The following is a 14800-nucleotide window of genomic DNA, read 5'->3' as shown; positions in this document are numbered from 1 at the left end:
GCCCACACCAAAGACTGTTGTTGAACAGTTATAACAGTAGTTCTTTGGAAAGCTGCAGCAATTTTCCAACCTCAGGGAAAGTAAGTTCCATTAACAATTGACTAGTACCAGAGGACTGTGGTAGAACTGCTTAACTTGTTTGAGAGCAATCTTTTCAAGCATGTTAGAAGCATTTACTTATATATAATGGACATAATCTTTTAAAATCATCATTGATTTGTTTAGAAAAGCAGATCTTCCAGGTTCTTTACTTTTCAACATTGTTATATTAGAGTACCTTGAAAAGTCTGTGGAAAAATGGAATTAAAGGATGATATAAATCTGTACATGAACTTTTTAACAATCTCACGTATTCAAATATTTTGTTGTAACAAAAGTTCATTTCTTTAAAATTGTTCTGTAATTTGTGCTGTTTAATTCAAACTGTTTCTTTTACCACTTAGACTGAATTACCAATGGTTTTAAGGATTTAATCATTATTCAGTGATTTAATGACTTTTGTCAGTATTCACACATGGTTTTCCTTCTGGGAACACTGAGCATGACTATGAATCAGATTGTAACATTCACAAAGAGCAGTGTTCTTACACTTTTTTCGTTTAAGGAAAAAAAAAATTTGCTTCAGGAAGAAAGTGCATTTGCTTGAATAAATATATCAAAAAGAAAAAAAGAAAAGGACAAGCCTGTTCACTTGGAATAAATATTTGTATATATGAATCTGTAAAGTTTATAGGAAACTATTTCCTTTAATAGTCTCTTTAACAAATAGGGTTTGTGGTTGTTCTGGAGAATATATAAAAATAAGTTAAAGTGCATCTCTTGGTTGCAAATAAATGTAAAATAGTGAAAAGAATGTTATTTAGAAGATACTTCTATAGACAGAGTTATGGTTAGGTTCAAAAGTTATTGGTAGATATTAGAGTTTTCTTGCTGCCTAATCAAACATCATGTTTTTAATTTTCTAGTTTTCTAACTTTCTGTCTTGTAGAAAGTGTTGATATAAATATGCCTGCTGTAATGAACTCATGCCCTCTTGTGTTTGGGAAGGATCTGGACATATTTGGTTGTGTCTGAGTGAGAGGACAATCTGGGTCAGAATTGAATCTGGTGTTATTTTGGCTGTGTTGCTTAGGATATTTCTAAAGTTCCTTCCTACTTGCATTTTCATGTATGGGTTTTGGTAATGGGGACCTTTGCCTCACATTGTCAGGAATAGTTCATAATGTGTAGAGGTAGCCTCTTTAGAGACCAGTAACACCCTGTAAATCTTTTGAGATAGGGCTGAGCTTACAGACATTAGCTGACCTAGCTTACAAGGCAACAGAAGCCGTATACACAGTGACCTTTGTAGCATGTTTAGCTATTTTATTGTCTTACCCTTAATGCTTTACCTCTCATGATGGAGATCACTGACCTTGGGAACTCGTAGCCCTCAGATAGACCAGCAGATCCTGGCATAACACATTTCTCTGTCTAGTAGTTTGAACAGCACATGAAGCAAGCACTTAATCATTTGAACTTCACTGACATCTTTGATAAAGAAGTTAGCTCAGCAATTGCCAGTGTAAATAAAATTTAAAAGGGGAGTAAATTTACATTTTTAGAAATAACCTTCTATATTTATTTAAGAATAAGCATGAACAAAAGACCACAGCATACCAATACTTTCTTACCTTAGCTTGAATTTTTATGTGTTCTAAGTAATTACAAAACTTTCTTTCTTCAATAGCTGTTTTTTTCCTACATTGGACTGACCTCATTCTATTTATGATTCTTTAAAAAAAAAGGATATTAATGTTGTCCCTTTTTTTGGAAAAATTTGTAGAGAGGCATTGGACATGGTGAATGATTGGCCTTCAGAAAGTGCCAAGCCTTTAGCTGCCATGATATCGTTTTGAGAACTGGCTGAAACAGAGACTATGTGCATATATATGTTTTAAGCAGCAAGTACTCTTGGGCTGTTGGTATTTTAGTCCCTGTGGATTCTTAACAGAAGGGTGGCTGTTCCATTATCTTGTACAAATATTTGGCATTGGAGTTCCCTTATTTACTAACTATAAGTAATATAATATTTTTAAACTTCCAATCACTGGAAAGGGAAAAATAAACAACTGACAAAAGATACTTAGCACTGAAAGCTTGCAGAGTTTAGTATTTGACATTGTAGAGACTGGAGTTTATCATTTATCATTTAGTGTACGCAGGCCTTTAATCAAACTTTTTGTTTATTAAAACTCTTGGTTATATAGCATGTAGATAGAAGTCAAAGGTACCATGTTTTTAAAACATTAAAATGTCCAGTAAAGTATGTTACATTTTGAAATAGTTTTTATTTGGGGGGAGGTGAATTTCAGGTTGTATTAATTTTCCAAGATAAGCAAATCTGTCCTTTGCAGTTTTAAATTGTGTTGAATGTTACTTGTGAGAAAAGTATCTGAGTTTTTAGTTATAAATTAAGAGGGTAGCAGGTTAAAATAACTTTTACAGTGTTTATAATTTTTACTTTTCTCTCAGTAAAATATATCCTTACTGAGGGGGTTCTATGATAATTGATTATCTGCTTGTTTGCACAAAGAAACTTATGTAAAAGTGTTCAGGAAAAATATTATATTTTTAATTTAATATAAAAATTCTTTTCCAGTTGGCATTTATATAGAAAAAGTTTGTAAAACAACTGCTTGTCTATATGCGGTGAATTGGATATTGGGTTTTTTGTTTTCTTCAGATAGCATATATCACAGAGTCCTCTTTTTATAAAGTTGGAAGTAATATGTAATAAGTGTGTTAAGTTTTACATTGATAGAATATATTTTCTCTAAAAATGCTCTTAATAATTGAATATCTTTTCCTAGCTTTCTCAACTGTTTACCAAGGTTAATACTCTTCAAAATGCAGGCACTCAGTGAATTGATTGGCTTTGTTAGGGAAGGTTGCTTTTTTGTTTTAATTAGTTTGATAAAAGTTAGAAATAAAAATTGAAAAATAAATCAATTTCCCAAAAGAGAAAATTATTTGAAATATTTTATACAAAAGTAAATACTGCTGTCTGGCTACAACAAGAGCTACTGTGAGAGTCTAATGTCACGAATCCTGCTCACAGCACTAATTGTCTAGCTCTTAATCCTGTTGGTGACGCCAATTGTAAAGTTAAGCAACCATGCTAGTTGTTGCGGCTCTTTTACCTGCCGGTAATCCTGCACCGACTGGGCTGATGATTGAGCTAGGGCTGGGTCTGGAGCTCCCAGACCCCTCAAGCCCATTCACAGACAGGGTCACAAACCCTTCACAGACGAGGCTGGGTCACCAGACCCCTTCACGCAGGTCTTAAGCTAGGTAACTGGCCACACGGTCCTTGGAAGCTGCAGGTCTGGAAAAACATGGCCTCGCAGGGTGGGCGCCCACGGCAGTAAACACCAGCCAAAGTTTTGCCCCGCCTTGCAGGTGCACTCACTTCACCCACACACACACAATGTTTACTGAACCGCCCCTATCTGGCCCTGAGGTGGGGGGGGGGGTCTGATCAAATTACCCTATTTTCCCAACAACTGCCTTCACAGAAAATTTGTTAATATTATTAACAGTAAAGAGGCAAAGATGGAAAGAGAAAAACATCATTTTCATATACTATGGTACTTCAAAAAGTTCATGGAAAATAGAATTAAAAGATAATATGAATCCTTCTATGAATTTTTGAAGACCTGTCATATTAGTGCTTTTATAAAAAGTTCATTTTAATGAACTGTTAAGCACTTACTGGCTATATGGCACTATACTTCATTATGAAAATTGTAAAATGTGAACAAGAACAAAAACTAATTTTACTGTTGGAAAGAAGTTAACTAACTTAATATTAGTTCAAAATACAAAAAGAGAAGATGGAATTATCAGATATAAATTGTCAAGGATTTTGACATAGCAATTAAAGCTGTATTTGTGCCTTTAGCTGTAGTACGTGGATGGAAAAAAGGAATTTTTTGCTATCCTTAGCATTTTAATATATCGGTAGTTTGTTGTTGTTGTTGTTGTTGTTTTTAACTAGAAAACAAGGTGAAAGATGGGAACATAGGGTTTTTAAGAAACTCCTTCCTAGTTCAAAGACAAGAAGGGTTTTGTATATACATATGTGAACATGTGCTTGTGTGCACGTGTGTTCAGAAGTTGTGGTCTGTAGTGGTTAGATCATGAGGTATTGCTACCACTACCAACACCACCACCACCAAAGTTTCTAATATGATACATACTCTATCTACCAGCCACTATTTTATGTGGTGTAACATGTATTGACTCATTACATTCTCCCATTTATACTATGAGGTTAGCACTATTATTATCCCTTTTTTGCATATGAAGACACTGAGGTACAGAGAGGTTGAGTGATTAGCTCAACTAAGTGGTAGAGCTGAGATCTGAGTCCAGGATGCCTAGCTCCAGAGCTGCTCTGAAAAATGTAGTTCTCTTGCCTCTCAATCATGGGTGAATTTTGCCTAGCTCTATTTTCTTTAAGAAAATGGAGAAAAATGATAGCTTTGCCATTTTTTTTTGAGGAGCAAATTATATTAACATGAGGGAACTTCAAAAAGTTGGTGGAAAAATGGAATTAAAAGATAATACAAATCTTTCCATGAACCTTTTGAAGACCCCTTATATATTATTATATATACAATAAGTGATTTGTGCATGCATGTGTATAAGTATCCACATAAACATATTTGCATATATGAGTATATACATATAATTATACTTAATTTTTTACCTACTTTTAATTTACTTTTTATTATAAATATATGCAATACTTTATTGTATGCATACACATATGTGTCTCCTCAGCAAACAAACTAAATCTAGGCTTCTCTCACTGAATGACATTGCTGATAACGTAGAATGCTAAGCTCCATATTTTTGTGACTGAAGTGAACTATTGTGGAAAATGATCTAATTCACACTGATTTGGGCAGACTGTAGGTATGGTTTTAATGAGCAATATTGCAGAAGAGACCCAAATTTCCAGGCAGCATCTAGTAAAAAGAGACCTCTGGGTGGAGTCCATAAATCACATTTAAGTATACACTTTTTATATTTTGTTATACCATTCCTATTTTGAACTACTGAAGGAATATTTAGCGAAAGAAAGACAGTACCTGAGCATTTAGAAAGTTCCCAATCACCGCTCACCCCCTTTAACTCCAGTAACCCTGAAGTATATTTGGGCTACATATAATTTTCAGCCTTTTAGAATTACTGTTTCTATGTAAAATATATGTAAAATCTTTCAGCCACCAAGTCTTTTCTCTTTGGTGTTGAGGCCTCAGAAGGGCTATTATTTTTTTAATTTTGTTTTTACTTTTATTAGAGTGCTTTAAGCACATAATTTGAAGTGTTAATTTCAAAGGCAAATAATAAGTGTTGGTGAAAGATGTGAAAACATTGAAACACATGTTGCTAGTGAGAATGTAAAATGGTGCAGCCACTGTATAAAACAGTTTGGTAGTTTCTCAAAAAGTTAAACATAGTCAGCACATGACTTAGCAATTCCATCCCTGGATATATACCCCAGAGAACTTAAAACTTATATCTACACAATAACTTGTACATGAATGTTCATAACAATATTATGCATAATAGCCAAAAAGTGAAGTGTCTGTTTTCTTTCACGTTTTTATTGGATGGTCTATCTTCTTATTACTGATTTGTAAAGTCCTGTGTCAGATATATGTATTAGAAATATTTTCTCCCATTCTGAAGTTTGTATTTTCATTTTCTCAATGATGTCTTTTAAAAAGCAAACATGTTTATTTTGGTGAAATAATAAAATAAAATAAAGTGTTAATTTCATTCTAAAAGGCTTATTATGAAAATAATTGTCCTTCACCCCCACCATTTTCCGCACCTGAGATGCAACTGTTTTCAATTTTGCTTTAGCAGATTCCTTTGGAATTTACTTTCATATTTCTAAATCACATATTTATGTAACTCTTCTCATTCTTTTAGTTTTTAGTTTTAAACATTATCCATTGACTTCTTCTTAAGGAAGATGCAGAACTGATACCCTTTGCTGCCCTTCCCCCTACCCCCAAAATTTCTATCTCATCTCAACCAGGACATATCATAATTTTGGTTAGATCAGTGTTTACATGCTTATGACTCTGCAAATGCTATTCATAGCTAGGCCAACCAAAGTACTGGATTTATTTTTTCCTTCTGGAATAATATGTTGTTTTTCTTGAAATTAATAGCTCTCTTTGTTTAGTTTTCTCTGCGTTTATATCTAATTCAACTCTAAACTCTTCCTAGTATAAGTTTTCTCTTTACATGTTCAAATATATTGGGCATCATTGACAGCATACACATATTGTTTTAAATGTCAGAACATTCTGGAATTGCTCCAGTCGAGGCTTGCTGATGCTGTCACCACCATGGGATATCCTTTTACTACCATTCTGGGATTTCCTTTGCCTCCTTTTTGTTTTAGATCCTGTGTTTCCTGGATTCCAAGTCATTGTCTTTCTTTGTTTATTCTCTGATTTTAGGAAGCACATCTTCCAGTAGTTTCCTGAAAAAAACATACATAGGAGATTTGTAAAAGCCTATATGCCTAAAAATGGCTTTATAAACTCTTACACATTAGTTTTGATGGATATAGAATTATAGGTTGGAAATCATTTTATCCTCAGAATTTCAAAGACATGCTTCCACTCTCCTCTAGCTTCCAATATTCTACTGAGAAATGCAATGGTATTTTGGTTGGATTTGAGTTTTAAACCTTTGTGGGAAAAATATATAAATTTGACCTTTAGCCCTCTGTTTCCAGTACAGTACTTTAACCTCTGATGTACCTGCTGTTCCCAGTTACACTTCTCGCTGTGTAATGGAGCTGCAAAAAAGATTACTCAATGCAACGTGAATGTAATAAGAAGCCCGAAGGGACTGCACCTCAGCAACTCCTCTGTTAGAAGAAGAAAACTGGGTATAGCTCTGATTCAAAGTTAGCTTCTGTTTTTTATTGTAAAGACAAGAAAGTTTCACAAGAAAAATCAGTTGATTCAATCATTTCAAAAGGACACAAAGACATGGGGGGGGTGACAAAAGTTATCGGGGGGGGGGTATAGCTTAAAGGGGGGGAACTAGTAACATCATTAAAATTAACAATGTGACATTCCAAAGTACAATTTGCGAAAAGCTAAGTTGATTAAACTGTGATCATTGTCTAAAATATAACCTTTCCTTAAATGATTTAAGCAAAAGTTACATTCTTATGATTAAGTTTAATTGTCTCTAAAGTTTCCACCAACAAACAGCTTGCCCTTAGCAAACATTTTTTTCACATTTTTCCCTACATCAATTCTTTAAAATCTCTTAACAGGATTGGTATGTCAACCACCTGTTAGCTCTAAAACCATTAAAGTATACAATCCCATACCTAAACAGTGATTAGAGTTGATTAGATGGGCTATTGCCTGCTAGCTGTGGGCTTTTGCCCCCTGGCCGAAGACTTATGTCCCATACATGCATTACTTAAAAACCGGATACTAAAAATCAACTGAAAATCAACATATACTTGATTAGAATTGATTAGATAGGCTTTTTGCCTGGTGGCTGTGGACTTTTGTCCCATAATTGAGGACTTTTGTCCCAAACATGCATTATCTAAAAATCCTATTCTAAAAATCAAATGAGCATCAATATTTTTAACTCTCTATGGTTCCCAGTCCTGAGATTCTTTGCTTTAGTGTCTCCACTTCCTCAAACTTCTATATTGAGGGAGGTTGGGTAGTCACCCAGTTGCATAGCATGAAGAAGGGGGTTTGAGGGGGTCTAACTTCTTCCTAAATGGGTTTTTGACAAGTCCTTCTCTTTTTAGCCTCATCTTCGTCCACCTCCAGAAGTAACCAGAGCTGCCAATGCCTGGGTGTTTTGGAGGCTCTGTGATGTGAATCAGATTGTTTCTGTCTTCCCCACAATTGGTTTAGCATTTAGCTTTTGGGGGATGGCTGAGAAATTTGCTACCTTTCTATCTGCTTTGCACTTTCCAAAATATACTTGCTGTTGTCTCCTTTTCTTTTATCCTTTTATTGTTGCTTTAGTGATGTTTCAAGAGGGAGGAGGAATAGGCTTAATATCCTTTCTTTCAGAGGAAATCCTAGAGGTGGTGGTATCGGGAACCAGGCCATTTCTATAAATAAATGTTTCTTTAAGAAAAGACCTCCTTGAGATTTTACTTGTCTGTATACATAGATGAGATAACCTTTAAAAGGGGGGAATGAATCCCCTTTGTTTCTGTTGGGGAATGCATTTACTTGTAAGTCACCAGGGGCTTCCATAGAAAGGTAGGATGCCTTGCCCTTCCCTTCCTCCTCAAATACCTCAAATACAAAGGGACTAGTGACCTATGCCATTCTTGCCATTCTTTGGCCAACCCTATTTAGTTTAAAATAACAGACGAATTGATTTCAGACCTTTTAAAAAAGAATTTGGGTTCTCCACCCTCCACACCCATCCTGCTTAGTTTTCTAATAAAGGTGTTTTGAAAAGTACCAGCTATAGTCGCACTGAACAAGAAAGATTTTACCAAATAGCTTGGGGGATTAGAGCCCTTTAGTGGGGGTGACACTGATAGTCTCAGAAGGATGAACAACTTTACACATTGTCATCCTCTAATCATAAGTACATCTATTCAGAAAGTATGTACTGAGTACCTGCTATGTGTCAGGCAGTGTTAGGTATTTAAAACACAGTGATACCTCTTGTCCCCATGGAGTTTATGTTTTAATAGATACTGTTATGTGGTTAATAACGGCTACCATTTAGAGAGTGCTTATGATGCAAAGGCACTTTACCTCATGAAATACTTACCACAGCACCGACAGCTAATTTTTACATTCTCATTTTACAAATGAGAAAACTGAGGCTTAGAGGTTAGGTCATCCAGCTCGTATGTAAAGTAGCCAGAATCTGAAGCCAGGTCTATTTTATCTCAAAGCCCATATTCTTATATTTGTATAGCAAAAAAAAAAAAAATCAACAAAGCAACTTCACAAACACTGTTTTATCTAATCTTCTATTATCTAACCCAGTGAGGCTACTCATTTTGGACTGAAAGTAATTTATTCTCAGCTTGAGAGGTTTAGTGAAAAATCACTAATTGGTTGCATCATTTCAGGGTCATGTCCCATTATCAGAATGCCCTTCTTGCAGTGTGTTCATGAACATATGTCTAGGGATAAAACTTACCTGTAGAACACAAATTTTAGATTAATTATGAAAGAGGTGCTTAGCCATTTTAAAGAATTCTGTATTAAATAATTTTTCAAAGCCAATAAAATAGTTTATCATGCAAATAATTATATTCTGATTTCCTTGTATAAACACACATTTTCTTATTCTTTATTTGTTTAGTATGTTTAGTGAGTAGCTCTGGAGAAGTGAGGAGAGTCAGCCTGTTGTTCCCTTTTTAAGCTCTGTGCATTGTCTTAAATGTTTAAAGGCACACTGGATTATCATAGTATAATCCACATGAAAGACACAAGTAAAACAGCAAGGCAGTATTTAAAACATAAATGTGTAGGCAGAATTCAAGGGGAGTCAAATGTTAACAAGAAACTCAAGGTTCAAATTAGTCAGTGAAACCCAAAGAAATGCTGAAATTGGTCTTTTTAGTTGGTAAGCCGATCATTATTTCCATTGACATTTATTAAATATCTGCTGTGTGACAGGTCCTGCTTAGGCACTGGGGATGAAGTAGTGTTTAGAACAAGATCCTTGCCAGCCAGAACCGACTGTCAGGCCGTTGAGTGAACACAGTCACTTGTGGGTAAGGCAGCTAAGTGGTTTAAAAGGCAGAGTGCCTGAGGCCTGAAATACAGCAGAAAAGGAAACCCTGGTACACGAAGGGAAGTAGAAAAGTAAAATGGTCAAGAACAAGAGGTGAAATATTGGGAAACAATGATGAGGAAGAAACTGAGACCATTGCAGGGCACAAAGGCTACGTTCGGGAAGAGAGGACAAGTCAGTATTGGACTGTGTTTCACAAACTAGTACAGAATAGCATTTGTAGAATACATTTTCCAAGGCACTTTCACATGTATCAAATCAACTTTGACAACTACGAAGAAGACTTTATTTTTAATCTTCATTATATATATGAGCAAACTGAAGCCAGGGCAGTTAAATGCTTTGCCAGAAATCACGCAGTTTGTATCAGAACTGGGCTTGAAGTTAGATCTGACTTTAAGTTCAGAGCTATTTCCACCATTCTAGAAGGAAAGCACATAAGGAGAAGAGAGGATGAGTTAGTTGCTCTGCAAACTAGACTGGTACAGACCATCTTATCAAACCATATGCACTGGGAGAGTAAGAAGCATGCAAAACACATGCTGACACCATTAGGAGAGATATATACATGTTCCCAATAATGTAGAGGACAACAGTGTTGTATAGTGAAATGTGACGTGGATGTACATTTCATACCTTAACAAAGCTCAGCTGGAGCTGTTGCTTAATTCTTTGCTAGTTTTGTTCTATTGAAACTATGGATTAATACCATGCTTTACAGATTCTTCAAATCCAGACCTTAAACTAAATAGTTGTTGAGTGATTTTCTGTACAATAATCAATATGAGGATAACTTACCAAGGACTCAGATCTCACTGAAAAAGAACATTTAATGTAAATGCATTTGTTTGGTCTATGCATTATATATTAAGAATGGGTTTGACATTTAAAGTTTTCCTTGGAATTAGAAGATGATGTTTCAGGTTAAAGCAATAACAACAAAGCAAAAACAGCTGGCCGTGAAGAGGCAACATCATTTGTAAAAGTATTTTATTTGTATCCTGCAACATTACTGAAATTGTTAATCAGCTCTAAGAGTTTTTTGGTAGTGTCTTTAGGTTTTTCTATATATAGGATCATGTCATCTTCAAACAGGGGCAGTTTGACTTCTCTTTTCCAGTATAGATGCCTTTTATTTCTTACTCTTTGATTGCTCTTGCTATCACTTCTAACACTGTGTTAAATAGGAGTGGTGATAGTGGGCACCATTGTCTTGTTCCTGTTCCATTCTGGTTCTAGGCTTTTCTTTGTTGGGAGACTGCTGATTACTGCTTCAATTTCATTGCTTGTTATTGGTCTGGTCAGGTTTTCTACTTCTTCTTGGTTCAGTCTTGAATTAAATTTTAGATTAAATTTATTCCGATAAAGTTTTATAATGTTGATGCAACTGGTATTTTCAACCTCAAGGTCAAATAAATCAGTGTTTCTGAGTGTTAGTGGAATAAAGATAGAAAAATTGTTTTGTGTGATAGAACTTGCATCAAATGAAACCATTGGAAATCTGAAAGATAAAATCATTTTGAAGTTTTTCCAGAGTTAAAAGAGTGACCAATTCGTATGGAACTTATCCCCTTTCTCTCATGACTGGTAATTTCAGTTTTGAGTTTGGAATGAGAAATTATTTTAGATATATATTCTTTACATATGCACTTGTGTGCATGCCTAAGTTATTGTATTGCTGATGCACTGTAATGTTACTTTTAAGAAATCAAAGATGATGTTATGTCCCTAGTTATTCCATGCCTTTTTGTATACACAGGCCTGGCAAAGTTATTCAGGTACTGCGTATATTGTTTACATCTGGGCACTTGCCTATGGATTCCTGTGCTGGGGCCTTTCAGCTGGTGCAGCACAGGCATTTGCAAACTGATCAGTGACTCCAGCAGACAGAAAATGAGAGCGATGACCCAAGTGGGATTTTAAAAGATGTAAACTCAGTCCAGAAATCTGCATGGTTATCCCCAAGGCAGAGTCAGGGTATTTCCCATTCTCTTTCAACATATGTAATTATCATCTGTGTCTATGTTTTATCTTTAAAGGTATCTTGCCTTTTCAGGACTGCTTTGGTTTTTGCTGTAACCGGGCATCAATTCTGAAATGAATTTAGGTTAAGGTTCTGAGAGAGCAAAGGAATCCCATAGTGTAATTTTTCTCTGAAGTTTCACTGTCTCTTTTCTACTGTCATTTCTTATCAGAGATAAGAAAAATTGATCAAGCACGTAGTTACTGAACGTTTGGCTTTTTTGTAACATAAGGTACAAATATAATATTTTTTCATGTCTAGAAATCTCTTAAATAAAGCATTAAAGAGAGTTTGTAGAGAAACAGACTTGGAGTACTGTGTTCACAGTCCTTCTAATCATCATTTCAAGGACAAAATCAATAAAAAAAAGGCTTAGAAATAACACTTGGAAATAAGATTTGAGTAGATTGAAGCTGACCATTGGTACTACCTATGCCAAAAATAACCGGAGCTTGTAAAATGAGATCCCCTTAAGAAAATTCTACTTTATCTTTCAAATCAATTATTACTCTTAAGCCATGTTATTATCTAAGAGATTATGCAGTTACATATTCTTTATATTTTGTATGAAAGAACTATGAAGCAAGCAAATTAAAACTAATAGCAGTGATTTATGTCTTTAAATCATAAGGGATATATGATGGAAGTAGTAGAAAATCAGCTTAATTTTCTGTCTTCTATCCTCTTCCCTTTTTTTTGGGTATAAGTTATGGCAAAAAAGAAACCGAAAGTTCTGATAACTCACAATCCTCTATCAGTCCACTTTTTTTCATTTCCCCACTACCATCCTAGTTCAGCAGTCTTTTATTGGACTCTTCACACCTTGCTTTTCTACAGGTCATTTTTCACAAAATAGCCAGAATTATGTTTTTATAATATACTTTTATCATGTCACCTGCTAATGAATTTCCATTACACTGAGAATAAAATGCAAAATCCTTTCCATGGCCCACAATGATCTGGCTCTTTGTACCTCTCAAGGACATCTATTTGCACACCCAGTACCCATCCCACCCCTTCTGCGCTCCAGTTACCACTGAGGTTTTAGCTAACTAGCTCACCCTGTAAGGTGGCATTGTGCTTGATATCTCCTCTTCCTGGATCGCTTTTTCTCAGATCCTAACAGCATTGCCTCCTCTTTGTCTTTCCTGACTCATCTTAAGATCACCTTTATAAAGAAGCCTTTCCTGATCACTCCGTCCAGGGAAGCTCCCAGTCACTCACTGTCATATCATTCTGCTTTGTTTTCATTTATTGTTTCATATAACAAATATTTATTGAGCATCTACTATATGACATATTTATTGAGCACTTATTATATGATGAGGAACACAATAAGGTGGTTGCCCTTAGTGGAGGCTTCATTCCAATGAAAGGGAATAATCAATATTAACTACCTAGGACCCTCACCCGATCCCCCATTGTACATAGAGTGAAATATTCATGAGCATAATGATGATTTTTAGTTCTGCCGGAATTAGAGAAAGGAACTTTCAGAGAACGCATTCTTTCTCACACTTTACTCTGTTAAGTTACATCCACAGCTGGAGAAGAGGCCAGGCATAGTACAAAGAACACTGCTACGGTGATACAGCCCTCCAAAATTTACTATGCACATTCTTGAGCAAGTCACATTGTCTTTTTTTTCCAGTAATTTTCTCGTTTTTAAAATGGGGTAGTCCTATCCATTTGACAATTCTTGAATGAATTAAGTATGAAATTACTTGATAAATAGAGTGCTATCCAAAAGTTGCTATTTTTGTTTCAATCATAATAATAATTTCCAGTTCCACCCTTGGGTACCTGAGCTCTGAATGTACATTTCCAATAGTTGGATAAACATTTCTAAGTTGATCAAATAAAATGAAAATTTTCATTTTCCTACTGAACTAGTTACCCTTCCTAATTTCTCCACTTTGGGGAAATACATCTTTCCACCTCAGTTTCTAAATCCAATTAGTCCAATGCCTTATCGGTTTTTCCTTTGTTATAGCTCTTGAAGCTCTTCTTTCCCACCTATTTGCAAGGCCACCGTCTACGTTCAGTTCCTCACCTCATGTCTCCTCTTTGCTGTCTTCTCAGGGATCTTCACCCTCCTTCCTCAGTCTCTCCCTTCCAAACCATTTAGAATCCTGCCACTATTTAATCTGTTTACTATGTCTTTCCCCTATTCAGAAACTTAATGTGCCACCTTCTGTCTTGCCTGCATGATAGATTTAAAGTCCATTAGCATATTATTTAAAGTTCACCATAATCTGGCTTCAATCTACCTTTCACATTTGATTTCCTGTCATTCCTCTTTCTGACCATCTCATCCAGCTAGATAGATCTGTTTCCTAATCCCTGACCCTTTGCTTAACTTTCCAGCTTCCTCTGCAAACTTCTTTGTGTTTTTTATTTGTCTGGAATTCTCCCTTCTCATTCCAATCCTCTTCAACTTTTGCGATGCTGCCTAATTCTCTATTTCATAGGAATCCTGAATTTTTATCTCCTTTTCTGTTTTGACATTATATTCAACTTCATGTTATTTGCCTGTGCATACATGATTAGAATTTCTCATATTGTTTTATATATCCCAAGTGCCTTCCCCATAACAAGAACTTACTATATATTTTAAAGTGTCATCAGTAGTTGAGATTTTGTTCTATATTGTGCTTTTCTGAGAATGTAAACGAGGCCCTTCTGTCTAGAAGAATGAGTTAAAGTCTGCTCACAGGAAGAGCATTGGGCTTATTAACCTCACCTCATCCACTTTGAAAGAAATTAGGCCCACTTTCTAGGAGAACTTGACTATAGTTTATCAAACTATAACATGTAAATTCTTATTTAACCTAATGAAAGTACTGGCATTTATAGAAGATTTGTCCCAAGAGAAGAATAATAAACAATGACCTGCTTAGGTGAGTATTGAATGTTATTTGCAGATGTTTCTAAATTTGCTGAAATTTT

General features: G+C 35.3%; 1 protein-coding gene across 1 annotated transcript in view; it reads left to right on the top strand.

Moving 5' to 3' along the window:
* TSPAN12 (tetraspanin 12) overlaps window positions 1–14800 on the top strand; it is an 80599-nt gene that overhangs the window by 26839 nt on the left and 38960 nt on the right. The gene's annotated exons all lie outside the window — the stretch shown is intronic.

The sequence above is a fragment of the Galeopterus variegatus genome, unplaced genomic scaffold (genome assembly GCF_000696425.1).
Source record: "Galeopterus variegatus unplaced genomic scaffold, G_variegatus-3.0.2 Scaffold311, whole genome shotgun sequence".
In the NCBI taxonomy this organism is placed as follows: domain Eukaryota; kingdom Metazoa; phylum Chordata; class Mammalia; order Dermoptera; family Cynocephalidae; genus Galeopterus; species Galeopterus variegatus.
The sequence above is the reverse complement of the archived record's forward strand: the minus strand, read 5'-3'. Positions and strand labels throughout refer to the sequence as shown.